General features: G+C 46.8%; 33 non-coding genes across 33 annotated transcripts; 16 read left to right on the top strand and 17 right to left on the bottom strand.

The window, feature by feature from the left end:
- The first annotated feature begins 271 nt into the window (after nt 1-271).
- On the top strand, nt 272-345 carry TRNAN-GUU (transfer RNA asparagine (anticodon GUU)). The gene has a single exon. It is a non-coding gene; the product is annotated as a tRNA-Asn (tRNA).
- Nucleotides 346-842: 497 nt separating this feature from the next.
- On the bottom strand, nt 843-914 carry TRNAG-UCC (transfer RNA glycine (anticodon UCC)). The gene has a single exon. It is a non-coding gene; the product is annotated as a tRNA-Gly (tRNA).
- A 559-nt stretch (nt 915-1473) lies between these two features.
- On the bottom strand, nt 1474-1545 carry TRNAM-CAU (transfer RNA methionine (anticodon CAU)). The gene has a single exon. It is a non-coding gene; the product is annotated as a tRNA-Met (tRNA).
- Nucleotides 1546-2473: 928 nt separating this feature from the next.
- On the bottom strand, nt 2474-2545 carry TRNAG-UCC (transfer RNA glycine (anticodon UCC)). Its single transcript has one exon. It is a non-coding gene; the product is annotated as a tRNA-Gly (tRNA).
- A 975-nt stretch (nt 2546-3520) lies between these two features.
- On the top strand, nt 3521-3594 carry TRNAN-GUU (transfer RNA asparagine (anticodon GUU)). Its single transcript has one exon. It is a non-coding gene; the product is annotated as a tRNA-Asn (tRNA).
- Nucleotides 3595-4091: 497 nt separating this feature from the next.
- Nucleotides 4092-4163, bottom strand: TRNAG-UCC (transfer RNA glycine (anticodon UCC)). Its single transcript has one exon. It is a non-coding gene; the product is annotated as a tRNA-Gly (tRNA).
- A 976-nt stretch (nt 4164-5139) lies between these two features.
- Nucleotides 5140-5213, top strand: TRNAN-GUU (transfer RNA asparagine (anticodon GUU)). Its single transcript has one exon. It is a non-coding gene; the product is annotated as a tRNA-Asn (tRNA).
- Nucleotides 5214-5710: 497 nt separating this feature from the next.
- On the bottom strand, nt 5711-5782 carry TRNAG-UCC (transfer RNA glycine (anticodon UCC)). Its single transcript has one exon. It is a non-coding gene; the product is annotated as a tRNA-Gly (tRNA).
- A 986-nt stretch (nt 5783-6768) lies between these two features.
- TRNAN-GUU (transfer RNA asparagine (anticodon GUU)) lies at nt 6769-6842 on the top strand. The gene has a single exon. It is a non-coding gene; the product is annotated as a tRNA-Asn (tRNA).
- Nucleotides 6843-7339: 497 nt separating this feature from the next.
- Nucleotides 7340-7411, bottom strand: TRNAG-UCC (transfer RNA glycine (anticodon UCC)). The gene has a single exon. It is a non-coding gene; the product is annotated as a tRNA-Gly (tRNA).
- Nucleotides 7412-8394: 983 nt separating this feature from the next.
- Nucleotides 8395-8468, top strand: TRNAN-GUU (transfer RNA asparagine (anticodon GUU)). Its single transcript has one exon. It is a non-coding gene; the product is annotated as a tRNA-Asn (tRNA).
- A 497-nt stretch (nt 8469-8965) lies between these two features.
- Nucleotides 8966-9037, bottom strand: TRNAG-UCC (transfer RNA glycine (anticodon UCC)). Its single transcript has one exon. It is a non-coding gene; the product is annotated as a tRNA-Gly (tRNA).
- Nucleotides 9038-10016: 979 nt separating this feature from the next.
- Nucleotides 10017-10090, top strand: TRNAN-GUU (transfer RNA asparagine (anticodon GUU)). Its single transcript has one exon. It is a non-coding gene; the product is annotated as a tRNA-Asn (tRNA).
- A 497-nt stretch (nt 10091-10587) lies between these two features.
- Nucleotides 10588-10659, bottom strand: TRNAG-UCC (transfer RNA glycine (anticodon UCC)). The gene has a single exon. It is a non-coding gene; the product is annotated as a tRNA-Gly (tRNA).
- Nucleotides 10660-11642: 983 nt separating this feature from the next.
- On the top strand, nt 11643-11716 carry TRNAN-GUU (transfer RNA asparagine (anticodon GUU)). The gene has a single exon. It is a non-coding gene; the product is annotated as a tRNA-Asn (tRNA).
- Nucleotides 11717-12213: 497 nt separating this feature from the next.
- Nucleotides 12214-12285, bottom strand: TRNAG-UCC (transfer RNA glycine (anticodon UCC)). The gene has a single exon. It is a non-coding gene; the product is annotated as a tRNA-Gly (tRNA).
- Nucleotides 12286-13264: 979 nt separating this feature from the next.
- Nucleotides 13265-13338, top strand: TRNAN-GUU (transfer RNA asparagine (anticodon GUU)). The gene has a single exon. It is a non-coding gene; the product is annotated as a tRNA-Asn (tRNA).
- Nucleotides 13339-13835: 497 nt separating this feature from the next.
- TRNAG-UCC (transfer RNA glycine (anticodon UCC)) lies at nt 13836-13907 on the bottom strand. The gene has a single exon. It is a non-coding gene; the product is annotated as a tRNA-Gly (tRNA).
- A 981-nt stretch (nt 13908-14888) lies between these two features.
- TRNAN-GUU (transfer RNA asparagine (anticodon GUU)) lies at nt 14889-14962 on the top strand. The gene has a single exon. It is a non-coding gene; the product is annotated as a tRNA-Asn (tRNA).
- A 497-nt stretch (nt 14963-15459) lies between these two features.
- TRNAG-UCC (transfer RNA glycine (anticodon UCC)) lies at nt 15460-15531 on the bottom strand. The gene has a single exon. It is a non-coding gene; the product is annotated as a tRNA-Gly (tRNA).
- A 986-nt stretch (nt 15532-16517) lies between these two features.
- Nucleotides 16518-16591, top strand: TRNAN-GUU (transfer RNA asparagine (anticodon GUU)). Its single transcript has one exon. It is a non-coding gene; the product is annotated as a tRNA-Asn (tRNA).
- A 1552-nt stretch (nt 16592-18143) lies between these two features.
- On the top strand, nt 18144-18217 carry TRNAN-GUU (transfer RNA asparagine (anticodon GUU)). Its single transcript has one exon. It is a non-coding gene; the product is annotated as a tRNA-Asn (tRNA).
- Nucleotides 18218-18714: 497 nt separating this feature from the next.
- On the bottom strand, nt 18715-18786 carry TRNAG-UCC (transfer RNA glycine (anticodon UCC)). Its single transcript has one exon. It is a non-coding gene; the product is annotated as a tRNA-Gly (tRNA).
- A 986-nt stretch (nt 18787-19772) lies between these two features.
- On the top strand, nt 19773-19846 carry TRNAN-GUU (transfer RNA asparagine (anticodon GUU)). The gene has a single exon. It is a non-coding gene; the product is annotated as a tRNA-Asn (tRNA).
- Nucleotides 19847-20343: 497 nt separating this feature from the next.
- On the bottom strand, nt 20344-20415 carry TRNAG-UCC (transfer RNA glycine (anticodon UCC)). The gene has a single exon. It is a non-coding gene; the product is annotated as a tRNA-Gly (tRNA).
- Nucleotides 20416-21406: 991 nt separating this feature from the next.
- TRNAN-GUU (transfer RNA asparagine (anticodon GUU)) lies at nt 21407-21480 on the top strand. The gene has a single exon. It is a non-coding gene; the product is annotated as a tRNA-Asn (tRNA).
- Nucleotides 21481-21977: 497 nt separating this feature from the next.
- TRNAG-UCC (transfer RNA glycine (anticodon UCC)) lies at nt 21978-22049 on the bottom strand. The gene has a single exon. It is a non-coding gene; the product is annotated as a tRNA-Gly (tRNA).
- A 986-nt stretch (nt 22050-23035) lies between these two features.
- Nucleotides 23036-23109, top strand: TRNAN-GUU (transfer RNA asparagine (anticodon GUU)). The gene has a single exon. It is a non-coding gene; the product is annotated as a tRNA-Asn (tRNA).
- A 497-nt stretch (nt 23110-23606) lies between these two features.
- On the bottom strand, nt 23607-23678 carry TRNAG-UCC (transfer RNA glycine (anticodon UCC)). The gene has a single exon. It is a non-coding gene; the product is annotated as a tRNA-Gly (tRNA).
- A 991-nt stretch (nt 23679-24669) lies between these two features.
- TRNAN-GUU (transfer RNA asparagine (anticodon GUU)) lies at nt 24670-24743 on the top strand. Its single transcript has one exon. It is a non-coding gene; the product is annotated as a tRNA-Asn (tRNA).
- A 497-nt stretch (nt 24744-25240) lies between these two features.
- Nucleotides 25241-25312, bottom strand: TRNAG-UCC (transfer RNA glycine (anticodon UCC)). The gene has a single exon. It is a non-coding gene; the product is annotated as a tRNA-Gly (tRNA).
- Nucleotides 25313-26303: 991 nt separating this feature from the next.
- TRNAN-GUU (transfer RNA asparagine (anticodon GUU)) lies at nt 26304-26377 on the top strand. The gene has a single exon. It is a non-coding gene; the product is annotated as a tRNA-Asn (tRNA).
- Nucleotides 26378-26874: 497 nt separating this feature from the next.
- TRNAG-UCC (transfer RNA glycine (anticodon UCC)) lies at nt 26875-26946 on the bottom strand. The gene has a single exon. It is a non-coding gene; the product is annotated as a tRNA-Gly (tRNA).
- Between the last annotated feature and the right edge of the window lie 425 nt (nt 26947-27371).

Here is a 27371-nt window from a genome sequence, read left to right as displayed (position 1 = left end):
GACACTTTCTCTTAAGGGGCTATGGCCGACAATTGGCCCATATGGTAAGCAAGGTATAAAAACCAACGTACATCTAGCAGAGGATGGTTTCGATCCATCGACCTCTGGGTTATGGGCCCAGCACGCTTCCGCTGCGCCACTCTGCTGCCATACAGTGAATGCTTCATTGTGGGAAAAAGTGGCGTTAAACTTCTTGGAGCAGACTTACTTCCTCACTCCACAAGACACACATACATCCCCATAAAATCATTTAGCAACAACTGCAGGCACAGTCTCTGTGGCGCAATCGGTTAGCGCGTTCGGCTGTTAACCGAAAGGTTGGTGGTTCAAGCCCACCCAGGGACGGCCTTTCCTTTTGTGTTCAACAGTTGTCCGAAGAGAACCCCAGATAGCCATGTAGATTCATTTGAGACACGTTGGAATCTCATTCACGTTCATGAAAAGGGTGAGCAGCATCAAGTTCATGTCTTAGTGATACAACAGACATCCCTGGCAGTGTCTGTGACCAAATGAAGTTTTCTGTACCCCAGAAGCAGCAGTAAAGTATTAGCCGGGGATCGAACCCAAAGCCTGGCGACGGCTGTCAAGCCAAAGAAAGGCAGTTCAAGCCCACCCAAGGACAGGCTCGCTTTAGTGCCTTGCTAGCTATTTGTTTAGAACATTATAGAGTGTCTGCATTAAGTGTTGACCATTTAGAAAGAACTTTAAGCTGGCGTAGAGTCTGCTGCACCGGAATGGAACCTCTCCAGAGACTGAGCAGGTGCAGGATGTCCTAACTGTTCAGAGATCTTGTCTTGGTCTTGTCTTCCATGGAATTGTAGGGTGCCAAAAGCAAGCTCACATGCGTTGGCCGGGAATCGAACCCGGGTCAACTGCTTGGAAGGCAGCTATGCTCACCACTATACCACCAACGCTACATGCTGAAACTCGCCTAGCATGTACCATTGCAATATACCCAAGAGAAAAATGAGCTTGCTTATTTGCCTACTTTGCTAGATGTAAGCAGTGGGACACATGGTGATACTGCTTACAGACTTCAATTCAAGACTTCAGAAAGATCATGTGCCCCCCTGGATGATGCTGGTGCAACACACACAGCAAAGGACAGCAATTTGAAGTCTGGAAGATTCCAGGGCAAGGGTGGGAAGGATGAAAAGCTAGGTGGCCATGCAACCATTCCTGCTAACCCAAAGCTTACTTGTGCCCTACAACACATTGGCTTAAGACTTGACCAAATCCAATGCTCCAATATGGGGAAGCTTCTCTGTTTGCTGTTTTTTTTTTTTTTTTTTTTTTTTTTTAAGTGCGGTGTCACAGTTCACCCATCTCTTCAACTACAAGAACGGCCCAGGAGTAGTCTTAGCTACCCTAATATGTACGTTACAGCAGGGCCCTTATTACACTTTCTCTTACAGGGCAATGGAAACCGTTTTGCCCATGCGATAAAGCAAGGTGCAAAAATGAATTCATGCCTAGCAGAGGATGGTTTCGATCCATCGACCTCTGGGTTATGGGCCCAGCACGCTTCCACTGCGCCACTCTGCTTCTGTTTGTATTCAACCTTCAAGTTTAAGAAGGGTACATTAGTTGAAATAGTTACACTACTATCTATGTTACAGCAAGGCCCTAATGACACTTTCTCTTAAGGGGCTATGGCCGACAATTGGCCGATATGGTAAGCAAGGTATAAAAACCAACGTACACCTAGCAGAGGATGGTTTCGATCCATCGACCTCTGGGTTATGGGCCCAGCACGCTTCCGCTGCACCACTCTGCTGCCATACAGTGAATGCTTCATTGTGGGAAAAAGTGGCGTTAAACTTCTTGGAGCAGACTTACTTCCTCACTCCACAAGACACACATACATCCCCATAAAATCATTTAGCAACAACTGCAGGCACAGTCTCTGTGGCGCAATCGGTTAGCGCGTTCGGCTGTTAACCGAAAGGTTGGTGGGTCAAGCCCACCCAGGGACGGCCTTTCCTTTTGTGTTCAACAGTTGTCCGAAGAGAACCCCAGATAGCCATGTAGATTCATTTGAGACACGTTGGAATCTCATTCACGTTCATGAAAAGGGTGAGCAGCATCAAGTTCATGTCTTAGTGATACAACAGACATCCCTGGCAGTGTCTGTGACCAAATGAAGTTTTCTGTACCCCAGAAGCAGCAGTAAAGTATTAGCCGGGGATCGAACCCAAAGCCTGGCGACGGCTGTCAAGCCAAAGAAAGGCAGTTCAAGCCCACCCAAGTACAGGCTCGCTTTAGTGCCTTGCTAGCTATTTGTTTAGAACATTATAGAGTGTCTGCATTAAGTGTTGACCATTTAGAAAGAACTTTAAGCTGGCGTAGAGTCTGCTGCACCGGAATGGAACCTCTCCAGAGACTGAGCAGGTGCAGGATGTCCTAACTGTTCAGAGATCTTGTCTTGGTCTTGTCTTCCATGGAATTGTAGGGTGCCAAAAGCAAGCTCACATGCGTTGGCCGGGAATCGAACCCGGGTCAACTGCTTGGAAGGCAGCTATGCTCACCACTATACCACCAACGCTACATGCTGAAACTCGCCTAGCATGTACCATTGCAATATACCCAAGAGAAAAATGAGCTTGCTTATTTGCCTACTTTGCTAGATGTAAGCAGTGGGACACATGGTGATACTGCTTACAGACTTCAATTCAAGACTTCAGAAAGATCATGTGCCCCCCTGGATGATGCTGGTGCAACACACACAGCAAAGGACAGCAATTTGAAGTCTGGAAGATTCCAGGGCAAGGGTGGGAAGGATGAAAAGCTAGGTGGCCATGCAACCATTCCTGCTAACCCAAAGCTTACTTGTGCCCTACAACACATTGGCTTAAGACTTGACCAAATCCAATGCTCCAATATGGGGAAGCTTCTCTGTTTGCTGTTTTTTTTTTTTTTAAGTGCGGTGTCACAGTTCACCCATCTCTTCAACTACAAGAACGGCCCAGGAGTAGTCTTAGCTACCCTAATATGTACGTTACAGCAGGGCCCTTATTACACTTTCTCTTACAGGGCAATGGAAACCGTTTTGCCCATGCGATAAAGCAAGGTGCAAAAATTAATTCATGCCTAGCAGAGGATGGTTTCGATCCATCGACCTCTGGGTTATGGGCCCAGCACGCTTCCGCTGCGCCACTCTGCTTCTGTTTGTATTCAACCTTCAAGTTTAAGAAGGGTACATTAGTTGAAATAGTTACACTACTATATATGTTACAGCAAGGCCCTAATGACACTTTCTCTTAAGGGGCTATGGCCGACAATTGGCCCATATGGTAAGCAAGGTATAAAAACCAACGAACATCTAGCAGAGGATGGTTTCGATCCATCGACCTCTGGGTTATGGGCCCAGCATGCTTCCGCTGCGCCACTCTGCTGCCATACAGTGAATGCTTCATTGTGGGAAAAAGTGGCGTTAAACTTCTTGGAGCAGACTTACTTCCTCACTCCACAAGACACACATACATCCCCATAAAATCATTTAGCAACAACTGCAGGCACAGTCTCTGTGGCGCAATCGGTTAGCGCGTTCGGCTGTTAACCGAAAGGTTGGTGGTTCAAGCCCACCCAGGGACGGCCTTTCCTTTTGTGTTCAACAGTTGTCCGAAGAGAACCCCAGATAGCCATGTAGATTCATTTGAGACACGTTGGAATCTCATTCACGTTCATGAAAAGGGTGAGCAGCATCAAGTTCATGTCTTAGTGATACAACAGACATCCCTGGCAGTGTCTGTGACCAAATGAAGTTTTCTGTACCCCAGAAGCAGCAGTAAAGTATTAGCCGGGGATCGAACCCAAAGCCTGGCGACGGCTGTCAAGCCAAAGAAAGGCAGTTCAAGCCCACCCAAGGACAGGCTCGCTTTAGTGCCTTGCTAGCTATTTGTTTAGAACATTATAGAGTGTCTGCATTAAGTGTTGACCATTTAGAAAGAACTTTAAGCTGGCGTAGAGTCTGCTGCACCGGAATGGAACCTCTCCAGAGACTGAGCAGGTGCAGGATGTCCTAACTGTTCAGAGATCTTGTCTTGGTCTTGTCTTCCATGGAATTGTAGGGTGCCAAAAGCAAGCTCACATGCGTTGGCCGGGAATCGAACCCGGGTCAACTGCTTGGAAGGCAGCTATGCTCACCACTATACCACCAACGCTACATGCTGAAACTCACCTAGCATGTACCATTGCAATATACCCAAGAGAAAAATGAGCTTGCTTATTTGCCTACTTTGCTAGATGTAAGCAGTGGGACACATGGTGATACTGCTTTCAGACTTCAATTCAAGATTTCAGAAAGATCATGTGCCCCCGTGGATGATGCTGGTGCAACACACACAGCAAAGGACAGCAATTTGAAGTCTGGAAGATTCCAGGGCAAGGGTGGGAAGGATGAAAAGCTAGGTGGCCATGCAACCATTCCTGCTAACCCAAAGCTTACTTGTGCCCTACAACACATTGGCTTAAGACTTGACCAAATCCAATGCTCCAATATGGGGAAGCTTCTCTGTTTGCTGTTTTTTTTTTTTTTTAAGTGCGGTGTCACAGTTCACCCATCTCTTCAACTACAAGAACGGCCCAGGAGTAGTCTTAGCTACCCTAATATGTACGTTACAGCAGGGCCCTTATTACACTTTCTCTTACAGGGCAATGGAAACCGTTTTGCCCATGCGATAAAGCAAGGTGCAAAAATTAATTCATGCCTAGCAGAGGATGGTTTCGATCCATCGACCTCTGGGTTATGGGCCCAGCACGCTTCCGCTGCGCCACTCTGCTTCTGTTTGTATTCAACCTTCAAGTTTAAGAAGGGTACATTAGTTGAAATAGTTACACTACTATCTATGTTACAGCAAGGCCCTAATGACACTTTCTCTTAAGGGGCTATGGCCGACAATTGGCCCATATGGTAAGCAAGGTATAAAAACCAACGTACACCTAGCAGAGGATGGTTTCGATCCATCGACCTCTGGGTTATGGGCCCAGCACGCTTCCGCTGCGCCACTCTGCTGCCATACAGTGAATGCTTCATTGTGGGAAAAAGTGGCGTTAAACTTCTTGGAGCAGACTTACTTCCTCACTCCACAAGACACACATACATCCCCATAAAATCATTTAGCAACAACTGCAGGCACAGTCTCTGTGGCGCAATCGGTTAGCGCATTCGGCTGTTAACCGAAAAGTTGGTGGTTCAAGCCCACCCAGGGACGGCCTTTCCTTTTGTGTTCAACAGTTGTCCGAAGAGAACCCCAGATAGCCATGTAGATTCATTTGAGACACGTTGGAATCTCATTCACGTTCATGAAAAGGGTGAGCAGCATCAAGTTCATGTCTTAGTGATACAACAGACATCCCTGGCAGTGTCTGTGACCAAATGAAGTTTTCTGTACCCCAGAAGCAGCAGTAAAGTATTAGCCGGGGATCGAACCCAAAGCCTGGCGACGGCTGTCAAGCCAAAGAAAGGCAGTTCAAGCCCACCCAAGGACAGGCTCGCTTTAGTGCCTTGCTAGCTATTTGTTTAGAACATTATAGAGTGTCTGCATTAAGTGTTGACCATTTAGAAAGAACTTTAAGCTGGCGTAGAGTCTGCTGCACCGGAATGGAACCTCTCCAGAGACTGAGCAGGTGCAGGATGTCCTAACTGTTCAGAGATCTTGTCTTGGTCTTGTCTTCCATGGAATTGTAGGGTGCCAAAAGCAAGCTCACATGCGTTGGCCGGGAATCGAACCCGGGTCAACTGCTTGGAAGGCAGCTATGCTCACCACTATACCACCAACGCTACATGCTGAAACTCGCCTAGCATGTACCATTGCAATATACCCAAGAGAAAAATGAGCTTGCTTATTTGCCTACTTTGCTAGATGTAAGCAGTGGGACACATGGTGATACTGCTTACAGACTTCAATTCAAGACTTCAGAAAGATCATGTGCCCCCCTGGATGATGCTGGTGCAACACACACAGCAAAGGACAGCAATTTGAAGTCTGGAAGATTCCAGGGCAAGGGTGGGAAGGATGAAAAGCTAGGTGGCCATGCAACCATTCCTGCTAACCCAAAGCTTACTTGTGCCCTACAACACATTGGCTTAAGACTTGACCAAATCCAATGCTCCAATATGGGGAAGCTTCTCTGTTTGCTGTTTTTTTTTTTGTTTTTTTTTTTTTAAGTGCGGTGTCACAGTTCACCCATCTCTTCAACTACAAGAACGGCCCAGGAGTAGTCTTAGCTACCCTAATATGTACGTTACAGCAGGGCCCTTATTACACTTTCTCTTACAGGGCAATGGAAACCGTTTTGCCCATGCGATAAAGCAAGGTGCAAAAATGAATTCATGCCTAGCAGAGGATGGTTTCGATCCATCGACCTCTGGGTTATGGGCCCAGCACGCTTCCGCTGCGCCACTCTGCTTCTGTTTGTATTCAACCTTCAAGTTTAAGAAGGGTACATTAGTTGAAATAGTTACACTACTATCTATGTTACAGCAAGGCCCTAATGACACTTTCTCTTAAGGGGCTATGGCCGACAATTGGCCCATATGGTAAGCAAGGTATAAAAACCAACGTACACCTAGCAGAGGATGGTTTCGATCCATCGACCTCTGGGTTATGGGCCCAGCACGCTTCCGCTGCGCCACTCTGCTGCCATACAGTGAATGCTTCATTGTGGGAAAAAGTGGCGTTAAACTTCTTGGAGCAGACTTACTTCCTCACTCCACAAGACACACATACATCCCCATAAAATCATTTAGCAACAACTGCAGGCACAGTCTCTGTGGCGCAATCGGTTAGCGCGTTTGGCTGTTAACCGAAAGGTTGGTGGTTCAAGCCCACCCAGGGACGGCCTTTCCTTTTGTGTTCAACAGTTGTCCGAAGAGAACCCCAGATAGCCATGTAGATTCATTTGAGACACGTTGGAATCTCATTCACGTTCATGAAAAGGGTGAGCAGCATCAAGTTCATGTCTTAGTGATACAACAGACATCCCTGGCAGTGTCTGTGACCAAATGAAGTTTTCTGTACCCCAGAAGCAGCAGTAAAGTATTAGCCGGGGATCGAACCCAAAGCCTGGCGACGGCTGTCAAGCCAAAGAAAGGCAGTTCAAGCCCACCCAAGGACAGGCTCGCTTTAGTGCCTTGCTAGCTATTTGTTTAGAACATTATAGAGTGTCTGCATTAAGTGTTGACCATTTAGAAAGAACTTTAAGCTGGCGTAGAGTCTGCTGCACCGGAATGGAACCTCTCCAGAGACTGAGCAGGTGCAGGATGTCCTAACTGTTCAGAGATCTTGTCTTGGTCTTGTCTTCCATGGAATTGTAGGGTGCCAAAAGCAAGCTCACATGCGTTGGCCGGGAATCGAACCCAGGTCAACTGCTTGGAAGGCAGCTATGCTCACCACTATACCACCAACGCTACATGCTGAAACTCACCTAGCATGTACCATTGCAATATACCCAAGAGAAAAATGAGCTTGCTTATTTGCCTACTTTGCTAGATGTAAGCAGTGGGACACATGGTGATACTGCTTACAGACTTCAATTCAAGACTTCAGAAAGATCATGTGCCCCCCTGGATGATGCTGGTGCAACACACACAGCAAAGGACAGCAATTTGAAGTCTGGAAGATTCCAGGGCAAGGGTGGGAAGGATGAAAAGCTAGGTGGCCATGCAACCATTCCTGCTAACCCAAAGCTTACTTGTGCCCTACAACACATTGGCTTAAGACTTGACCAAATCCAATGCTCCAATATGGGGAAGCTTCTCTGTTTGCTGTTTTTTTTTTTTTTTTTTTTTTAAGTGCGGTGTCACAGTTCACCCATCTCTTCAACTACAAGAACGGCCCAGGAGTAGTCTTAGCTACCCTAATATGTACGTTACAGCAGGGCCCTTATTACACTTTCTCTTACAGGGCAATGGAAACCGTTTTGCCCATGCGATAAAGCAAGGTGCAAAAATGAATTCATGCCTAGCAGAGGATGGTTTTGATCCATCGACCTCTGGGTTATGGGCCCAGCACGCTTCCGCTGCGCCACTCTGCTTCTGTTTGTATTCAACCTTCAAGTTTAAGAAGGGTACATTAGTTGAAATAGTTACACTACTATCTATGTTACAGCAAGGCCCTAATGACACTTTCTCTTAAGGGGCTATGGCCGACAATTGGCCCATATGGTAAGCAAGGTATAAAAACCAACGTACACCTAGCAGAGGATGGTTTCGATCCATCGACCTCTGGGTTATGGGCCCAGCACGCTTCCGCTGCGCCACTCTGCTGCCATACAGTGAATGCTTCATTGTGGGAAAAAGTGGCGTTAAACTTCTTGGAGCAGACTTACTTCCTCACTCCACAAGACACACATACATCCCCATAAAATCATTTAGCAACAACTGCAGGCACAGTCTCTGTGGCGCAATCGGTTAGCGCGTTCGGCTGTTAACCGAAAGGTTGGTGGTTCAAGCCCACCCAGGGACGGCCTTTCCTTTTGTGTTCAACAGTTGTCCGAAGAGAACCCCAGATAGCCATGTAGATTCATTTGAGACACGTTGGAATCTCATTCACGTTCATGAAAAGGGTGAGCAGCATCAAGTTCATGTCTTAGTGATACAACAGACATCCCTGGCAGTGTCTGTGACCAAATGAAGTTTTCTGTACCCCAGAAGCAGCAGTAAAGTATTAGCCGGGGATCGAACCCAAAGCCTGGCGACGGCTGTCAAGCCAAAGAAAGGCAGTTCAAGCCCACCCAAGGACAGGCTCGCTTTAGTGCCTTGCTAGCTATTTGTTTAGAACATTATAGAGTGTCTGCATTAAGTGTTGACCATTTAGAAAGAACTTTAAGCTGGCGTAGAGTCTGCTGCACCGGAATGGAACCTCTCCAGAGACTGAGCAGGTGCAGGATGTCCTAACTGTTCAGAGATCTTGTCTTGGTCTTGTCTTCCATGGAATTGTAGGGTGCCAAAAGCAAGCTCACATGCGTTGGCCGGGAATCGAACCCGGGTCAACTGCTTGGAAGGCAGCTATGCTCACCACTATACCACCAACGCTACATGCTGAAACTCGCCTAGCATGTACCATTGCAATATACCCAAGAGAAAAATGAGCTTGCTTATTTGCCTACTTTGCTAGATGTAAGCAGTGGGACACATGTTGATACTGCTTACAGACTTCAATTCAAGACTTCAGAAAGATCATGTGCCCCCCTGGATGATGCTGGTGCAACACACACAGCAAAGGACAGCAATTTGAAGTCTGGAAGATTCCAGGGCAAGGGTGGGAAGGATGAAAAGCTAGGTGGCCATGCAACCATTCCTGCTAACCCAAAGCTTACTTGTGCCCTACAACACATTGGCTTAAGACTTGACCAAATCCAATGCTCCAATATGGGGAAGCTTCTCTGTTTGCTGTTTTTTTTTTTTTTTTTTAAGTGCGGTGTCACAGTTCACCCATCTCTTCAACTACAAGAACGGCCCAGGAGTAGTCTTAGCTACCCTAATATGTACGTTACAGCAGGGCCCTTATTACACTTTCTCTTACAGGGCAATGGAAACCGTTTTGCCCATGCGATAAAGCAAGGTGCAAAAATGAATTCATGCCTAGCAGAGGATGGTTTCGATCCATCGACCTCTGGGTTATGGGCCCAGCACGCTTCCGCTGCGCCACTCTGCTTCTGTTTGTATTCAACCTTCAAGTTTAAGAAGGGTACATTAGTTGAAATAGTTACACTACTATCTATGTTACAGCAAGGCCCTAATGACACTTTCTCTTAAGGGGCTATGGCCGACAATTGGCCCATATGGTAAGCAAGGTATAAAAACCAACGTACACCTAGCAGAGGATGGTTTCGATCCATCGACCTCTGGGTTATGGGCCCAGCACGCTTCCGCTGCGCCACTCTGCTGCCATACAGTGAATGCTTCATTGTGGGAAAAAGTGGCGTTAAACTTCTTGGAGCAGACTTACTTCCTCACTCCACAAGACACACATACATCCCCATAAAATCATTTAGCAACAACTGCAGGCACAGTCTCTGTGGCGCAATCGGTTAGCGCGTTCGGCTGTTAACCGAAAGGTTGGTGGTTCAAGCCCACCCAGGGACGGCCTTTCCTTTTGTGTTCAACAGTTGTCCGAAGAGAACCCCAGATAGCCATGTAGATTCATTTGAGACACGTTGGAATCTCATTCACGTTCATGAAAAGGGTGAGCAGCATCAAGTTCATGTCTTAGTGATACAACAGACATCCCTGGCAGTGTCTGTGACCAAATGAAGTTTTCTGTACCCCAGAAGCAGCAGTAAAGTATTAGCCGGGGATCGAACCCAAAGCCTGGCGACGGCTGTCAAGCCAAAGAAAGGCAGTTCAAGCCCACCCAAGGACAGGCTCGCTTTAGTGCCTTGCTAGCTATTTGTTTAGAACATTATAGAGTGTCTGCATTAAGTGTTGACCATTTAGAAAGAACTTTAAGCTGGCGTAGAGTCTGCTGCACCGGAATGGAACCTCTCCAGAGACTGAGCAGGTGCAGGATGTCCTAACTGTTCAGAGATCTTGTCTTGGTCTTGTCTTCCATGGAATTGTAGGGTGCCAAAAGCAAGCTCACATGCGTTGGCCGGGAATCGAACCCAGGTCAACTGCTTGGAAGGCAGCTATGCTCACCACTATACCACCAACGCTACATGCTGAAACTCACCTAGCATGTACCATTGCAATATACCCAAGAGAAAAATGAGCTTGCTTATTTGCCTACTTTGCTAGATGTAAGCAGTGGGACACATGGTGATACTGCTTACAGACTTCAATTCAAGACTTCAGAAAGATCATGTGCCCCCCTGGATGATGCTGGTGCAACACACACAGCAAAGGACAGCAATTTGAAGTCTGGAAGATTCCAGGGCAAGGGTGGGAAGGATGAAAAGCTAGGTGGCCATGCAACCATTCCTGCTAACCCAAAGCTTACTTGTGCCCTACAACACATTGGCTTAAGACTTGACCAAATCCAATGCTCCAATATGGGGAAGCTTCTCTGTTTGCTGTTTTTTTTTTTTTTTTTTTTTTAAGTGCGGTGTCACAGTTCACCCATCTCTTCAACTACAAGAACGGCCCAGGAGTAGTCTTAGCTACCCTAATATGTACGTTACAGCAGGGCCCTTATTACACTTTCTCTTACAGGGCAATGGAAACCGTTTTGCCCATGCGATAAAGCAAGGTGCAAAAATGAATTCATGCCTAGCAGAGGATGGTTTTGATCCATCGACCTCTGGGTTATGGGCCCAGCACGCTTCCGCTGCGCCACTCTGCTTCTGTTTGTATTCAACCTTCAAGTTTAAGAAGGGTACATTAGTTGAAATAGTTACACTACTATCTATGTTACAGCAAGGCCCTAATGACACTTTCTCTTAAGGGGCTATGGCCGACAATTGGCCCATATGGTAAGCAAGGTATAAAAACCAACGTACACCTAGCAGAGGATGGTTTCGATCCATCGACCTCTGGGTTATGGGCCCAGCACGCTTCCGCTGCGCCACTCTGCTGCCATACAGTGAATGCTTCATTGTGGGAAAAAGTGGCGTTAAACTTCTTGGAGCAGACTTACTTCCTCACTCCACAAGACACACATACATCCCCATAAAATCATTTAGCAACAACTGCAGGCACAGTCTCTGTGGCGCAATCGGTTAGCGCGTTCGGCTGTTAACCAAAAGGTTGGTGGTTCAAGCCCACCCAGGGACGGCCTTTCCTTTTGTGTTCAACAGTTGTCCGAAGAGAACCCCAGATAGCCATGTAGATTCATTTGAGACACGTTGGAATCTCATTCACGTTCATGAAAAGGGTGAGCAGCATCAAGTTCATGTCTTAGTGATACAACAGACATCCCTGGCAGTGTCTGTGACCAAATGAAGTTTTCTGTACCCCAGAAGCAGCAGTAAAGTATTAGCCGGGGATCGAACCCAAAGCCTGGCGACGGCTGTCAAGCCAAAGAAAGGCAGTTCAAGCCCACCCAAGGACAGGCTCGCTTTAGTGCCTTGCTAGCTATTTGTTTAGAACATTATAGAGTGTCTGCATTAAGTGTTGACCATTTAGAAAGAACTTTAAGCTGGCGTAGAGTCTGCTGCACCGGAATGGAACCTCTCCAGAGACTGAGCAGGTGCAGGATGTCCTAACTGTTCAGAGATCTTGTCTTGGTCTTGTCTTCCATGGAATTGTAGGGTGCCAAAAGCAAGCTCACATGCGTTGGCCGGGAATCGAACCCGGGTCAACTGCTTGGAAGGCAGCTATGCTCACCACTATACCACCAACGCTACATGCTGAAACTCGCCTAGCATGTACCATTGCAATATACCCAAGAGAAAAATGAGCTTGCTTATTTGCCTACTTTGCTAGATGTAAGCAGTGGGACACATGTTGATACTGCTTACAGACTTCAATTCAAGACTTCAGAAAGATCATGTGCCCCCCTGGATGATGCTGGTGCAACACACACAGCAAAGGACAGCAATTTGAAGTCTGGAAGATTCCAGGGCAAGGGTGGGAAGGATGAAAAGCTAGGTGGCCATGCAACCATTCCTGCTAACCCAAAGCTTACTTGTGCCCTACAACACATTGGCTTAAGACTTGACCAAATCCAATGCTCCAATATGGGGAAGCTTCTCTGTTTGCTGTTTTTTTTTTTTTTTTTTAAGTGCGGTGTCACAGTTCACCCATCTCTTCAACTACAAGAACGGCCCAGGAGTAGTCTTAGCTACCCTAATATGTACGTTACAGCAGGGCCCTTATTACACTTTCTCTTACAGGGCAATGGAAACCGTTTTGCCCATGCGATAAAGCAAGGTGCAAAAATGAATTCATGCCTAGCAGAGGATGGTTTCGATCCATCGACCTCTGGGTTATGGGCCCAGCACGCTTCCGCTGCGCCACTCTGCTTCTGTTTGTATTCAACCTTCAAGTTTAAGAAGGGTACATTAGTTGAAATAGTTACACTACTATCTATGTTACAGCAAGGCCCTAATGACACTTTCTCTTAAGGGGCTATGGCCGACAATTGGCCCATATGGTAAGCAAGGTATAAAAACCAACGTACACCTAGCAGATGATGGTTTCGATCCATCGACCTCTGGGTTATGGGCCCAGCACGCTTCCGCTGCGCCACTCTGCTGCCATACAGTGAATGCTTCATTGTGGGAAAAAGTGGCGTTAAACTTCTTGGAGCAGACTTACTTCCTCACTCCACAAGACACACATACATCCCCATAAAATCATTTAGCAACAACTGCAGGCACAGTCTCTGTGGCGCAATCGGTTAGCGCGTTCGGCTGTTAACCGAAAGGTTGGTGGTTCAAGCCCACCCAGGGACGGCCTTTCCTTTTGTGTTCAACAGTTGTCCGAAGAGAACCCCAGATAGCCATGTAGATTCATTTGAGACACGTTGGAATCTCATTCACGTTCATGAAAAGGGTGAGCAGCATCAAGTTCATGTCTTAGTGATACAACAGACATCCCTGGCAGTGTCTGTGACCAAATGAAGTTTTCTGTACCCCAGAAGCAGCAGTAAAGTATTAGCCGGGGATCGAACCCAAAGCCTGGCGACGGCTGTCAAGCCAAAGAAAGGCAGTTCAAGCCCACCCAAGGACAGGCTCGCTTTAGTGCCTTGCTAGCTATTTGTTTAGAACATTATAGAGTGTCTGCATTAAGTGTTGACCATTTAGAAAGAACTTTAAGCTGGCGTAGAGTCTGCTGCACCGGAATGGAACCTCTCCAGAGACTGAGCAGGTGCAGGATGTCCTAACTGTTCAGAGATCTTGTCTTGGTCTTGTCTTCCATGGAATTGTAGGGTGCCAAAAGCAAGCTCACATGCGTTGGCCGGGAATCGAACCCAGGTCAACTGCTTGGAAGGCAGCTATGCTCACCACTATACCACCAACACTACATGCTGAAACTCACCTAGCATGTACCATTGCAATATACCCAAGAGAAAAATGAGCTTGCTTATTTGCCTACTTTGCTAGATGTAAGCAGTGGGACACATGGTGATACTGCTTACAGACTTCAATTCAAGACTTCAGAAAGATCATGTGCCCCCCTGGATGATGCTGGTGCAACACACACAGCAAAGGACAGCAATTTGAAGTCTGGAAGATTCCAGGGCAAGGGTGGGAAGGATGAAAAGCTAGGTGGCCATGCAACCATTCCTGCTAACCCAAAGCTTACTTGTGCCCTACAACACATTGGCTTAAGACTTGACCAAATCCAATGCTCCAATATGGGGAAGCTTCTCTGTTTGCTGTTTTTTTTTTTTTTTTTTTTAAGTGCGGTGTCACAGTTCACCCATCTCTTCAACTACAAGAACGGCCCAGGAGTAGTCTTAGCTACCCTAATATGTACGTTACAGCAGGGCCCTTATTACACTTTCTCTTACAGGGCAATGGAAACCGTTTTGCCCATGCGATAAAGCAAGGTGCAAAAATGAATTCATGCCTAGCAGAGGATGGTTTCGATCCATCGACCTCTGGGTTATGGGCCCAGCACGCTTCCGCTGCGCCACTCTGCTTCTGTTTGTATTCAACCTTCAAGTTTAAGAAGGGTACATTAGTTGAAATAGTTACACTACTATCTATGTTACAGCAAGGCCCTAATGACACTTTCTCTTAAGGGGCTATGGCCGACAATTGGCCCATATGGTAAGCAAGGTATAAAAACCAACGTACACCTAGCAGAGGATGGTTTCGATCCATCGACCTCTGGGTTATGGGCCCAGCACGCTTCCGCTGCGCCACTCTGCTGCCATACAGTGAATGCTTCATTGTGGGAAAAAGTGGCGTTAAACTTCTTGGAGCAGACTTACTTCCTCACTCCACAAGACACACATACATCCCCATAAAATCATTTAGCAACAACTGCAGGCACAGTCTCTGTGGCGCAATCGGTTAGCGCGTTCGGCTGTTAACCGAAAGGTTGGTGGTTCAAGCCCACCCAGGGACGGCCTTTCCTTTTGTGTTCAACAGTTGTCCGAAGAGAACCCCAGATAGCCATGTAGATTCATTTGAGACACGTTGGAATCTCATTCACGTTCATGAAAAGGGTGAGCAGCATCAAGTTCATGTCTTAGTGATACAACAGACATCCCTGGCAGTGTCTGTGACCAAATGAAGTTTTCTGTACCCCAGAAGCAGCAGTAAAGTATTAGCCGGGGATCGAACCCAAAGCCTGGCGACGGCTGTCAAGCCAAAGAAAGGCAGTTCAAGCCCACCCAAGGACAGGCTCGCTTTAGTGCCTTGCTAGCTATTTGTTTAGAACATTATAGAGTGTCTGCATTAAGTGTTGACCATTTAGAAAGAACTTTAAGCTGAAGTAGAGTCTGCTGCACCGGAATGGAACCTCTCCAGAGACTGAGCAGGTGCAGGATGTCCTAACTGTTCAGAGATCTTGTCTTGGTCTTGTCTTCCATGGAATTGTAGGGTGCCAAAAGCAAGCTCACATGCGTTGGCCGGGAATCGAACCCAGGTCAACTGCTTGGAAGGCAGCTATGCTCACCACTATACCACCAACGCTACATGCTGAAACTCGCCTAGCATGTACCATTGCAATATACCCAAGAGAAAAATGAGCTTGCTTATTTGCCTACTTTGCTAGATGTAAGCAGTGGGACACATGTTGATACTGCTTACAGACTTCAATTCAAGACTTCAGAAAGATCATGTGCCCCCCTGGATGATGCTGGTGCAACACACACAGCAAAGGACAGCAATTTGAAGTCTGGAAGATTCCAGGGCAAGGGTGGGAAGGATGAAAAGCTAGGTGGCCATGCAACCATTCCTGCTAACCCAAAGCTTACTTGTGCCCTACAACACATTGGCTTAAGACTTGACCAAATCCAATGCTCCAATATGGGGAAGCTTCTCTGTTTGCTGTTTTTTTTTTTTTTTTTTTTTTTTTAAGTGCGGTGTCACAGTTCACCCATCTCTTCAACTACAAGAACGGCCCAGGAGTAGTCTTAGCTACCCTAATATGTACGTTACAGCAGGGCCCTTATTACACTTTCTCTTACAGGGCAATGGAAACCGTTTTGCCCATGCGATAAAGCAAGGTGCAAAAATGAATTCATGCCTAGCAGAGGATGGTTTCGATCCATCGACCTCTGGGTTATGGGCCCAGCACGCTTCCGCTGCGCCACTCTGCTTCTGTTTGTATTCAACCTTCAAGTTTAAGAAGGGTACATTAGTTGAAATAGTTACACTACTATCTATGTTACAGCAAGGCCCTAATGACACTTTCTCTTAAGGGGCTATGGCCGACAATTGGCCCATATGGTAAGCAAGGTATAAAAACCAACGTACACCTAGCAGAGGATGGTTTCGATCCATCGACCTCTGGGTTATGGGCCCAGCACGCTTCCGCTGCGCCACTCTGCTGCCATACAGTGAATGCTTCATTGTGGGAAAAAGTGGCGTTAAACTTCTTGGAGCAGACTTACTTCCTCACTCCACAAGACACACATACATCCCCATAAAATCATTTAGCAACAACTGCAGGCACAGTCTCTGTGGCGCAATCGGTTAGCGCGTTCGGCTGTTAACCGAAAGGTTGGTGGTTCAAGCCCACCCAGGGACGGCCTTTCCTTTTGTGTTCAACAGTTGTCCGAAGAGAACCCCAGATAGCCATGTAGATTCATTTGAGACACGTTGGAATCTCATTCACGTTCATGAAAAGGGTGAGCAGCATCAAGTTCATGTCTTAGTGATACAACAGACATCCCTGGCAGTGTCTGTGACCAAATGAAGTTTTCTGTACCCCAGAAGCAGCAGTAAAGTATTAGCCGGGGATCGAACCCAAAGCCTGGCGACGGCTGTCAAGCCAAAGAAAGGCAGTTCAAGCCCACCCAAGGACAGGCTCGCTTTAGTGCCTTGCTAGCTATTTGTTTAGAACATTATAGAGTGTCTGCATTAAGTGTTGACCATTTAGAAAGAACTTTAAGCTGGCGTAGAGTCTGCTGCACCGGAATGGAACCTCTCCAGAGACTGAGCAGGTGCAGGATGTCCTAACTGTTCAGAGATCTTGTCTTGGTCTTGTCTTCCATGGAATTGTAGGGTGCCAAAAGCAAGCTCACATGCGTTGGCCAGGAATCGAACCCAGGTCAACTGCTTGGAAGGCAGCTATGCTCACCACTATACCACCAACGCTACATGCTGAAACTCACCTAGCATGTACCATTGCAATATACCCAAGAGAAAAATGAGCTTGCTTATTTGCCTACTTTGCTAGATGTAAGCAGTGGGACACATGGTGATACTGCTTACAGACTTCAATTCAAGACTTCAGAAAGATCATGTGCCCCCCTGGATGATGCTGGTGCAACACACACAGCAAAGGACAGCAATTTGAAGTCTGGAAGATTCCAGGGCAAGGGTGGGAAGGATGAAAAGCTAGGTGGCCATGCAACCATTCCTGCTAACCCAAAGCTTACTTGTGCCCTACAACACATTGGCTTAAGACTTGACCAAATCCAATGCTCCAATATGGGGAAGCTTCTCTGTTTGCTGTTTTTTTTTTTTTTTTTTTTTTAAGTGCGGTGTCACAGTTCACCCATCTCTTCAACTACAAGAACGGCCCAGGAGTAGTCTTAGCTACCCTAATATGTACGTTACAGCAGGGCCCTTATTACACTTTCTCTTACAGGGCAATGGAAACCGTTTTGCCCATGCGATAAAGCAAGGTGCAAAAATGAATTCATGCCTAGCAGAGGATGGTTTCGATCCATCGACCTCTGGGTTATGGGCCCAGCACGCTTCCGCTGCGCCACTCTGCTTCTGTTTGTATTCAACCTTCAAGTTTAAGAAGGGTACATTAGTTGAAATAGTTACACTACTATCTATGTTACAGCAAGGCCCTAATGACACTTTCTCTTAAGGGGCTATGGCCGACAATTGGCCCATATGGTAAGCAAGGTATAAAAACCAACGTACACCTAGCAGAGGATGGTTTCGATCCATCGACCTCTGGGTTATGGGCCCAGCACGCTTCCGCTGCGCCACTCTGCTGCCATACAGTGAATGCTTCATTGTGGGAAAAAGTGGCGTTAAACTTCTTGGAGCAGACTTACTTCCTCACTCCACAAGACACACATACATCCCCATAAAATCATTTAGCAACAACTGCAGGCACAGTCTCTGTGGCGCAATCGGTTAGCGCGTTCGGCTGTTAACCGAAAGGTTGGTGGTTCAAGCCCACCCAGGGACGGCCTTTCCTTTTGTGTTCAACAGTTGTCCGAAGAGAACCCCAGATAGCCATGTAGATTCATTTGAGACACGTTGGAATCTCATTCACGTTCATGAAAAGGGTGAGCAGCATCAAGTTCATGTCTTAGTGATACAACAGACATCCCTGGCAGTGTCTGTGACCAAATGAAGTTTTCTGTACCCCAGAAGCAGCAGTAAAGTATTAGCCGGGGATCGAACCCAAAGCCTGGCGACGGCTGTCAAGCCAAAGAAAGGCAGTTCAAGCCCACCCAAGGACAGGCTCGCTTTAGTGCCTTGCTAGCTATTTGTTTAGAACATTATAGAGTGTCTGCATTAAGTGTTGACCATTTAGAAAGAACTTTAAGCTGGCGTAGAGTCTGCTGCACCGGAATGGAACCTCTCCAGAGACTGAGCAGGTGCAGGATGTCCTAACTGTTCAGAGATCTTGTCTTGGTCTTGTCTTCCATGGAATTGTAGGGTGCCAAAAGCAAGCTCACATGCGTTGGCCGGGAATCGAACCCGGGTCAACTGCTTGGAAGGCAGCTATGCTCACCACTATACCACCAACGCTACATGCTGAAACTCGCCTAGCATGTACCATTGCAATATACCCAAGAGAAAAATGAGCTTGCTTATTTGCCTACTTTGCTAGATGTAAGCAGTGGGACACATGTTGATACTGCTTACAGACTTCAATTCAAGACTTCAGAAAGATCATGTGCCCCCCTGGATGATGCTGGTGCAACACACACAGCAAAGGACAGCAATTTGAAGTCTGGAAGATTCCAGGGCAAGGGTGGGAAGGATGAAAAGCTAGGTGGCCATGCAACCATTCCTGCTAACCCAAAGCTTACTTGTGCCCTACAACACATTGGCTTAAGACTTGACCAAATCCAATGCTCCAATATGGGGAAGCTTCTCTGTTTGCTGTTTTTTTTTTTTTTTTTTTTTTTTTAAGTGCGGTGTCACAGTTCACCCATCTCTTCAACTACAAGAACGGCCCAGGAGTAGTCTTAGCTACCCTAATATGTACGTTACAGCAGGGCCCTTATTACACTTTCTCTTACAGGGCAATGGAAACCGTTTTGCCCATGCGATAAAGCAAGGTGCAAAAATTAATTCATGCCTAGCAGAGGATGGTTTCGATCCATCGACCTCTGGGTTATGGGCCCAGCACGCTTCCGCTGCGCCACTCTGCTTCTGTTTGTATTCAACCTTCAAGTTTAAGAAGGGTACATTAGTTGAAATAGTTACACTACTATCTATGTTACAGCAAGGCCCTAATGACACTTTCTCTTAAGGGGCTATGGCCGACAATTGGCCCATATGGTAAGCAAGGTATAAAAACCAACGTACACCTAGCAGAGGATGGTTTCGATCCATCGACCTCTGGGTTATGGGCCCAGCACGCTTCCGCTGCGCCACTCTGCTGCCATACAGTGAATGCTTCATTGTGGGAAAAAGTGGCGTTAAACTTCTTGGAGCAGACTTACTTCCTCACTCCACAAGACACACATACATCCCCATAAAATCATTTAGCAACAACTGCAGGCACAGTCTCTGTGGCGCAATCGGTTAGCGCGTTCGGCTGTTAACCGAAAGGTTGGTGGTTCAAGCCCACCCAGGGACGGCCTTTCCTTTTGTGTTCAACAGTTGTCCGAAGAGAACCCCAGATAGCCATGTAGATTCATTTGAGACACGTTGGAATCTCATTCACGTTCATGAAAAGGGTGAGCAGCATCAAGTTCATGTCTTAGTGATACAACAGACATCCCTGGCAGTGTCTGTGACCAAATGAAGTTTTCTGTACCCCAGAAGCAGCAGTAAAGTATTAGCCGGGGATCGAACCCAAAGCCTGGCGACGGCTGTCAAGCCAAAGAAAGGCAGTTCAAGCCCACCCAAGGACAGGCTCGCTTTAGTGCCTTGCTAGCTATTTGTTTAGAACATTATAGAGTGTCTGCATTAAGTGTTGACCATTTAGAAAGAACTTTAAGCTGGCGTAGAGTCTGCTGCACCGGAATGGAACCTCTCCAGAGACTGAGCAGGTGCAGGATGTCCTAACTGTTCAGAGATCTTGTCTTGGTCTTGTCTTCCATGGAATTGTAGGGTGCCAAAAGCAAGCTCACATGCGTTGGCCGGGAATCGAACCCGGGTCAACTGCTTGGAAGGCAGCTATGCTCACCACTATACCACCAATGCTACATGCTGAAACTCGCCTAGCATGTACCATTGCAATATACCCAAGAGAAAAATGAGCTTGCTTATTTGCCTACTTTGCTAGATGTAAGCAGTGGGACACATGGTGATACTGCTTACAGACTTCAATTCAAGACTTCAGAAAGATCATGTGCCCCCCTGGATGATGCTGGTGCAACACACACAGCAAAGGACAGCAATTTGAAGTCTGGAAGATTCCAGGGCAAGGGTGGGAAGGATGAAAAGCTAGGTGGCCATGCAACCATTCCTGCTAACCCAAAGCTTACTTGTGCCCTACAACACATTGGCTTAAGACTTGACCAAATCCAATGCTCCAATATGGGGAAGCTTCTCTGTTTGCTGTTTTTTTTTTTTTTTTTTTTTTTTTTTTTTAAGTGCGGTGTCACAGTTCACCCATCTCTTCAACTACAAGAACGGCCCAGGAGTAGTCTTAGCTACCCTAATATGTACGTTACAGCAGGGCCCTTATTACACTTTCTCTTACAGGGCAATGGAAACCGTTTTGCCCATGCGATAAAGCAAGGTGCAAAAATGAATTCATGCCTAGCAGAGGATGGTTTCGATCCATCGACCTCTGGGTTATGGGCCCAGCACGCTTCCGCTGCGCCACTCTGCTTCTGTTTGTATTCAACCTTCAAGTTTAAGAAGGGTACATTAGTTGAAATAGTTACACTACTATCTATGTTACAGCAAGGCCCTAATGACACTTTCTCTTAAGGGGCTATGGCCGACAATTGGCCCATATGGTAAGCAAGGTATAAAAACCAACGTACACCTAGCAGAGGATGGTTTCGATCCATCGACCTCAGGGTTATGGGCCCAGCACGCTTCCGCTGCGCCACTCTGCTGCCATACAGTGAATGCTTCATTGTGGGAAAAAGTGGCGTTAAACTTCTTGGAGCAGACTTACTTCCTCACTCCACAAGACACACATACATCCCCATAAAATCATTTAGCAACAACTGCAGGCACAGTCTCTGTGGCGCAATCGGTTAGCGCGTTCGGCTGTTAACCGAAAGGTTGGTGGTTCAAGCCCACCCAGGGACGGCCTTTCCTTTTGTGTTCAACAGTTGTCCGAAGAGAACCCCAGATAGCCATGTAGATTCATTTGAGACACGTTGGAATCTCATTCACGTTCATGAAAAGGGTGAGCAGCATCAAGTTCATGTCTTAGTGATACAACAGACATCCCTGGCAGTGTCTGTGACCAAATGAAGTTTTCTGTACCCCAGAAGCAGCAGTAAAGTATTAGCCGGGGATCGAACCCAAAGCCTGGCGACGGCTGTCAAGCCAAAGAAAGGCAGTTCAAGCCCACCCAAGGACAGGCTCGCTTTAGTGCCTTGCTAGCTATTTGTTTAGAACATTATAGAGTGTCTGCATTAAGTGTTGACCATTTAGAAAGAACTTTAAGCTGGCGTAGAGTCTGCTGCACCGGAATGGAACCTCTCCAGAGACTGAGCAGGTGCAGGATGTCCTAACTGTTCAGAGATCTTGTCTTGGTCTTGTCTTCCATGGAATTGTAGGGTGCCAAAAGCAAGCTCACATGCGTTGGCCGGGAATCGAACCCGGGTCAACTGCTTGGAAGGCAGCTATGCTCACCACTATACCACCAACGCTACATGCTGAAACTCGCCTAGCATGTACCATTGCAATATACCCAAGAGAAAAATGAGCTTGCTTATTTGCCTACTTTGCTAGATGTAAGCAGTGGGACACATGTTGATACTGCTTACAGACTTCAATTCAAGACTTCAGAAAGATCATGTGCCCCCCTGGATGATGCTGGTGCAACACACACAGCAAAGGACAGCAATTTGAAGTCTGGAAGATTCCAGGGCAAGGGTGGGAAGGATGAAAAGCTAGGTGGCCATGCAACCATTCCTGCTAACCCAAAGCTTACTTGTGCCCTACAACACATTGGCTTAAGACTTGACCAAATCCAATGCTCCAATATGGGGAAGCTTCTCTGTTTGCTGTTTTTTTTTTTTTTTTTTTTTTTTTAAGTGCGGTGTCACAGTTCACCCATCTCTTCAACTACAAGAACGGCCCAGGAGTAGTCTTAGCTACCCTAATATGTACGTTACAGCAGGGCCCTTATTACACTTTCTCTTACAGGGCAATGGAAACCGTTTTGCCCATGCGATAAAGCAAGGTGCAAAAATTAATTCATGCCTAGCAGAGGATGGTTTCGATCCATCGACCTCTGGGTTATGGGCCCAGCACGCTTCCGCTGCGCCACTCTGCTTCTGTTTGTATTCAACCTTCAAGTTTAAGAAGGGTACATTAGTTGAAATAGTTACACTACTATCTATGTTACAGCAAGGCCCTAATGACACTTTCTCTTAAGGGGCTATGGCCGACAATTGGCCCATATGGTAAGCAAGGTATAAAAACCAACGTACACCTAGCAGAGGATGGTTTCGATCCATCGACCTCTGGGTTATGGGCCCAGCACGCTTCCGCTGCGCCACTCTGCTGCCATACAGTGAATGCTTCATTGTGGGAAAAAGTGGCGTTAAACTTCTTGGAGCAGACTTACTTCCTCACTCCACAAGACACACATACATCCCCATAAAATCATTTAGCAACAACTGCAGGCACAGTCTCTGTGGCGCAATCGGTTAGCGCGTTCGGCTGTTAACCGAAAGGTTGGTGGTTCAAGCCCACCCAGGGACGGCCTTTCCTTTTGTGTTCAACAGTTGTCCGAAGAGAACCCCAGATAGCCATGTAGATTCATTTGAGACACGTTGGAATCTCATTCACGTTCATGAAAAGGGTGAGCAGCATCAAGTTCATGTCTTAGTGATACAACAGACATCCCTGGCAGTGTCTGTGACCAAATGAAGTTTTCTGTACCCCAGAAGCAGCAGTAAAGTATTAGCCGGGGATCGAACCCAAAGCCTGGCGACGGCTGTCAAGCCAAAGAAAGGCAGTTCAAGCCCACCCAAGGACAGGCTCGCTTTAGTGCCTTGCTAGCTATTTGTTTAGAACATTATAGAGTGTCTGCATTAAGTGTTGACCATTTAGAAAGAACTTTAAGCTGGCGTAGAGTCTGCTGCACCGGAATGGAACCTCTCCAGAGACTGAGCAGGTGCAGGATGTCCTAACTGTTCAGAGATCTTGTCTTGGTCTTGTCTTCCATGGAATTGTAGGGTGCCAAAAGCAAGCTCACATGCGTTGGCCGGGAATCGAACCCGGGTCAACTGCTTGGAAGGCAGCTATGCTCACCACTATACCACCAATGCTACATGCTGAAACTCGCCTAGCATGTACCATTGCAATATACCCAAGAGAAAAATGAGCTTGCTTATTTGCCTACTTTGCTAGATGTAAGCAGTGGGACACATGGTGATACTGCTTACAGACTTCAATTCAAGACTTCAGAAAGATCATGTGCCCCCCTGGATGATGCTGGTGCAACACACACAGCAAAGGACAGCAATTTGAAGTCTGGAAGATTCCAGGGCAAGGGTGGGAAGGATGAAAAGCTAGGTGGCCATGCAACCATTCCTGCTAACCCAAAGCTTACTTGTGCCCTACAACACATTGGCTTAAGACTTGACCAAATCCAATGCTCCAATATGGGGAAGCTTCTCTGTTTGCTAATTTTTTTTTTTTTTTTTTTTTTTTTTTTTAAGTGCGGTGTCACAGTTCACCCATCTCTTCAACTACAAGAACGGCCCAGGAGTAGTCTTAGCTACCCTAATATGTACGTTACAGCAGGGCCCTTATTACACTTTCTCTTACAGGGCAATGGAAACCGTTTTGCCCATGCGATAAAGCAAGGTGCAAAAATGAATTCATGCCTAGCAGAGGATGGTTTCGATCCATCGACCTCTGGGTTATGGGCCCAGCACGCTTCCGCTGCGCCACTCTGCTTCTGTTTGTATTCAACCTTCAAGTTTAAGAAGGGTACATTAGTTGAAATAGTTACACTACTATCTATGTTACAGCAAGGCCCTAATGACACTTTCTCTTAAGGGGCTATGGCCGACAATTGGCCCATATGGTAAGCAAGGTATAAAAACCAACGTACACCTAGCAGAGGATGGTTTCGATCCATCGACCTCAGGGTTATGGGCCCAGCACGCTTCCGCTGCGCCACTCTGCTGCCATACAGTGAATGCTTCATTGTGGGAAAAAGTGGCGTTAAACTTCTTGGAGCAGACTTACTTCCTCACTCCACAAGACACACATACATCCCCATAAAATCATTTAGCAACAACTGCAGGCACAGTCTCTGTGGCGCAATCGGTTAGCGCGTTCGGCTGTTAACCGAAAGGTTGGTGGTTCAAGCCCACCCAGGGACGGCCTTTCCTTTTGTGTTCAACAGTTGTCCGAAGAGAACCCCAGATAGCCATGTAGATTCATTTGAGACACGTTGGAATCTCATTCACGTTCATGAAAAGGGTGAGCAGCATCAAGTTCATGTCTTAGTGATACAACAGACATCCCTGGCAGTGTCTGTGACCAAATGAAGTTTTCTGTACCCCAGAAGCAGCAGTAAAGTATTAGCCGGGGATCGAACCCAAAGCCTGGCGACGGCTGTCAAGCCAAAGAAAGGCAGTTCAAGCCCACCCAAGGACAGGCTCGCTTTAGTGCCTTGCTAGCTATTTGTTTAGAACATTATAGAGTGTCTGCATTAAGTGTTGACCATTTAGAAAGAACTTTAAGCTGGCGTAGAGTCTGCTGCACCGGAATGGAACCTCTCCAGAGACTGAGCAGGTGCAGGATGTCCTAACTGTTCAGAGATCTTGTCTTGGTCTTGTCTTCCATGGAATTGTAGGGTGCCAAAAGCAAGCTCACATGCGTTGGCCGGGAATCGAACCCGGGTCAACTGCTTGGAAGGCAGCTATGCTCACCACTATACCACCAACGCTACATGCTGAAACTCGCCTAGCATGTACCATTGCAATATACCCAAGAGAAAAATGAGCTTGCTTATTTGCCTACTTTGCTAGATGTAAGCAGTGGGACACATGGTGATACTGCTTACAGACTTCAATTCAAGACTTCAGAAAGATCATGTGCCCCCCTGGATGATGCTGGTGCAACACACACAGCAAAGGACAGCAATTTGAAGTCTGGAAGATTCCAGGGCAAGGGTGGGAAGGATGAAAAGCTAGGTGGCCATGCAACCATTCCTGCTAACCCAAAGCTTACTTGTGCCCTACAACACATTGGCTTAAGACTTGACCAAATCCAATGCTCCAATATGGGGAAGCTTCTCTGTTTGCTGTTTTTTTTTTTTTTTTTTTTTTTTTTTTTTAAGTGCGGTGTCACAGTTCACCCATCTCTTCAACTACAAGAACGGCCCAGGAGTAGTCTTAGCTACCCTAATATGTACGTTACAGCAGGGCCCTTATTACACTTTCTCTTACAGGGCAATGGAAACCGTTTTGCCCATGCGATAAAGCAAGGTGCAAAAATGAATTCATGCCTAGCAGAGGATGGTTTCGATCCATCGACCTCTGGGTTATGGGCCCAGCACGCTTCCGCTGCGCCACTCTGCTTCTGTTTGTATTCAACCTTCAAGTTTAAGAAGGGTACATTAGTTGAAATAGTTACACTACTATCTATGTTACAGCAAGGCCCTAATGACACTTTCTCTTAAGGGGCTATGGCCGACAATTGGCCCATATGGTAAGCAAGGTATAAAAACCAACGTACACCTAGCAGAGGATGGTTTCGATCCATCGACCTCTGGGTTATGGGCCCAGCACGCTTCCGCTGCGCCACTCTGCTGCCATACAGTGAATGCTTCATTGTGGGAAAAAGTGGCGTTAAACTTCTTGGAGCAGACTTACTTCCTCACTCCACAAGACACACATACATCCCCATAAAATCATTTAGCAACAACTGCAGGCACAGTCTCTGTGGCGCAATCGGTTAGCGCGTTCGGCTGTTAACCGAAAGGTTGGTGGTTCAAGCCCACCCAGGGACGGCCTTTCCTTTTGTGTTCAACAGTTGTCCGAAGAGAACCCCAGATAGCCATGTAGATTCATTTGAGACACGTTGGAATCTCATTCACGTTCATGAAAAGGGTGAGCAGCATCAAGTTCATGTCTTAGTGATACAACAGACATCCCTGGCAGTGTCTGTGACCAAATGAAGTTTTCTGTACCCCAGAAGCAGCAGTAAAGTATTAGCCGGGGATCGAACCCAAAGCCTGGCGACGGCTGTCAAGCCAAAGAAAGGCAGTTCAAGCCCACCCAAGGACAGGCTCGCTTTAGTGCCTTGCTAGCTATTTGTTTAGAACATTATAGAGTGTCTGCATTAAGTGTTGACCATTTAGAAAGAACTTTAAGCTGGCGTAGAGTCTGCTGCACCGGAATGGAACCTCTCCAGAGACTGAGCAGGTGCAGGATGTCCTAACTGTTCAGAGATCTTGTCTTGGTCTTGTCTTCCATGGAATTGTAGGGTGCCAAAAGCAAGCTCACATGCGTTGGCCGGGAATCGAACCCGGGTCAACTGCTTGGAAGGCAGCTATGCTCACCACTATACCACCAACGCTACATGCTGAAACTCGCCTAGCATGTACCATTGCAATATACCCAAGAGAAAAATGAGCTTGCTTATTTGCCTACTTTGCTAGATGTAAGCAGTGGGACACATGGTGATACTGCTTACAGACTTCAATTCAAGACTTCAGAAAGATCATGTGCCCCCCTGGATGATGCTGGTGCAACACACACAGCAAAGGACAGCAATTTGAAGTCTGGAAGATTCCAGGGCAAGGGTGGGAAGGATGAAAAGCTAGGTGGCCATGCAACCATTCCTGCTAACCCAAAGCTTACTTGTGCCCTACAACACATTGGCTTAAGACTTGACCAAATCCAATGCTCCAATATGGGGAAGCTTCTCTGTTTGCTGTTTTTTTTTTTTTTTTTTTTTTTTTTTTAAGTGCGGTGTCACAGTTCACCCATCTCTTCAACTAC

This window comes from Hyperolius riggenbachi, chromosome 4, assembly GCF_040937935.1.
Source record: "Hyperolius riggenbachi isolate aHypRig1 chromosome 4, aHypRig1.pri, whole genome shotgun sequence".
Classification (NCBI taxonomy): Eukaryota; Metazoa; Chordata; class Amphibia; order Anura; family Hyperoliidae; genus Hyperolius; species Hyperolius riggenbachi.
This window is presented reverse-complemented; position numbering and strand designations above follow the sequence as displayed.